This window comes from Nicotiana tabacum, unplaced genomic scaffold (genome assembly GCF_000715075.1).
Source record: "Nicotiana tabacum cultivar K326 unplaced genomic scaffold, ASM71507v2 Un00082, whole genome shotgun sequence".
Lineage (NCBI taxonomy): Eukaryota > Viridiplantae > Streptophyta > Magnoliopsida > Solanales > Solanaceae > Nicotiana > Nicotiana tabacum.
Window position 1 is genome coordinate 23,839 of NW_027438320.1, and position 3,140 is coordinate 26,978.

The window sequence follows — 3,140 nt, forward strand, 5'->3', positions numbered from 1 at the left end:
TAAAAGGCTTAGATCTTTTTAGTTTTGATGAAGTAAAAATTATAATTTAGTAAAACACAAATTACATTATTTAATTAAAAAACCAATCAAATATTACGGTTGAAAATAATGTACGAAAAAAGGGGATAAAGATAATATTAGGATATTTATACTTTAAATCAATTAAAAATAACAAATGGTACATAAATAATACTCAAAAATTTATTGATAAATTTAGACAATTAAAGAATTTTTAATAGCATAACATAAGATTAAAAAAATTAAAACAAAATTAGAGTAAGAAAATATATTTATTTTATATTAAAAAAATATACTGACAAATATTAGGATAGTTGACAAGTTGTTAAAAAGTCACATTAGTTTAAATAAATAGTACTAAGTACTTACTAATTTAATAAAGAATAAAATAAGGATTAAATAACTTATTTGATACCATATGATGTGTATCCGTAAATTTTATATATATTTTATTATATTTATGCACACTGTATTACAAAATAAAATAGCAACTAAATTTTATTATAACAATATGATATATCATATTATAATTTCATAAGACTAACACTCTTTCAAAATATTCGCGCATCGCGCGAGTTCTAACACTGGTAGACAAAATAAATAAAAGTGCATGTGCCCATACTTTATACTTTACCAAAATCTCAAGACAATTTTTCCGTCTTTGAAGTTTTATTTTTCAATTCAAAATCTTGAATAAGATTTAACTTATTTTATTTTTCAATTCAAAAGCTTGGATAAGTTTTGAATATAATTCTATTTAACAAAATGAATATATAGAAGATATATAGATTATTATTGTTTTATTATTACACATAAGAAAAAGATACATAAATCTAAAATATATAGCTTAACGCATATGTAGCTATTTCAAGCTTAAATTTTCGTTCTACATTATTTATAACATAAAATATTGAGTTTTAATTTTATTATTTTTAATTTTCGTTATCTATTTTTACGTGTGTAGTTATTTTTATAACTATCTTATCCTAGATCCTAGAATTTAGATGCAAAATTTAAAAGTGATATTCTTTTATATTTCAAAAAAAAGGTCTCTCTCTCTCTCTCTCTCTATATTCTTTTATATTGCAAAAAAAAGTATTCGGAATCCAAACAATTCTCTCTCTCTCTCTCTCTATATATATATAGTTCTTAACCGATTTTTCCTTATTTGACAATCTCCCTACAAACTCTCCTTAATATTGCCAAGTGGCTTTTTAATAGGTTGACACATGGCTTAACCATAATGTCAATATATATGGTAACTTTATTCCTTTAATATATATATAGAATAGAATATATATAGATGAAAGGGAAATAGGTTTAAAAAAATTAGAAAAATGAAGCCGTAACTTTTAATGGATATTATAGTTTTGAACATAATGAACAAAATTTTAAGTGCTGAAGTCCTGAATGGATAGTTCAATCTACAGGAGTTCACTATTCGAAATACGTCATTGAATTATAGCTACACTTTGCGCTCCTAGTTAACAGGAGTACTATTAGAAATGTAAACATTCTTGTAAAGAGATAGAATATAAAGAAACATTTTCTATAGCGTGAAAATTAAATATATGTATATATATAGTAACTTAAATTTTAGTTAATAAATACAATTCATATTTCGATATTAAATAATACAAAAATATAAAGATATTATTAGGATATTTATACATAAGATTTATACATAATCTAAGGATATTATATATATATATAACATAAAATAAAAATAATTATAAATATTGGTAGATTGTTTGCAAAAATAATAAAAGGCTTAGATCTTTTTAGTTTTGATGAAGTAAAAATTATAATTTAGTAAAACACAAATTACATTATTTAATTAAAAAACCAATCAAATATTATGGTTGAAAATAATGTACGAAAAAAGGGGATAAAGATAATATTAGGATATTTATACTTTAAATCAATTAAAAATAACAAATGGTACATAAATAATACTCAAAAATTTATTGATAAATTTAGACAATTAAAGAATTTTTAACAGCATAACATAAGCTTAAAAAAATTAAAACAAAATTAGAGTAAGAAAATATATTTATTTTATATTAAAAAAATATACTGACAAATATTAGGATAGTTGACAAGTTGTTAAAAAGTCACATTAGTTTAAATAAATAGTACTAAGTACTTACTAATTTAATAAAGAATATAATAAGGATTAAATAACTTATTTGATACCATATGATGTGTATCCGTTAATTTTATATAGATTTTATTATATTTATGCACACTGCATTGCAAAATAAAATAGCAACTAAATTTTATTATAACAATATGATATATCATATTATAATTTTATAAGACTAATACTCTTTCAAAATATTCGCGCATCGCGCGAGTTCTAACACTGGTAGACAAAATAAATAAAAGTGCATATGCCCATACTTTATACTTTACCAAAATCTCAAGACAATTTTTCCGTCTTTGAAGTTTTATTTTTCAATTCAAAATCTTGAATAAGATTTAACTTATTTTATTTTTCAATTCAAAAGCTTGGATAAGTTTTGAATATAATTCTATTTAACAAAATGAATATATAGAAGATATATAGATTATTATTGTTTTATTATTACACATAAGAAAAAGATACATAAATCTAAAATATATAGCTTAACGCATATGTAGCTATTTCAAGCTTAAATTTTCGTTCTACTTTATTTATAACATAAAATATTGAGTTTTAATTTTATTATTTTTAATTTTCGTTATCTATTTACGTGTGTAGTTATTTTTATAACTATCTTATCCTAGATCCTAGAATTTAGATGCAAAAATTAAAAGTGATATTCTTTTATATTTGAAAAAAAAAATAGAGTTCAATTCTCTCTCTCTCTCTCTCTCTCTCTCTCTCTCTCTCTCTCTCTCTCTCTCTCTCTCTCTCTCATATATATATATATATATATATATATATATATATATATATAGTTCTTAACCGATCTTTTCTTATTTGATAATTATATATATATATATATATATATATATATATATATAGTTCTTAACCGATCTTTTCTTATTTGATAATTATATATATATATATATATATATATATATAGTTCTTAACCGATCTTTTCTTATTTGACAATTTCCCTACAAACTCTCCTTAA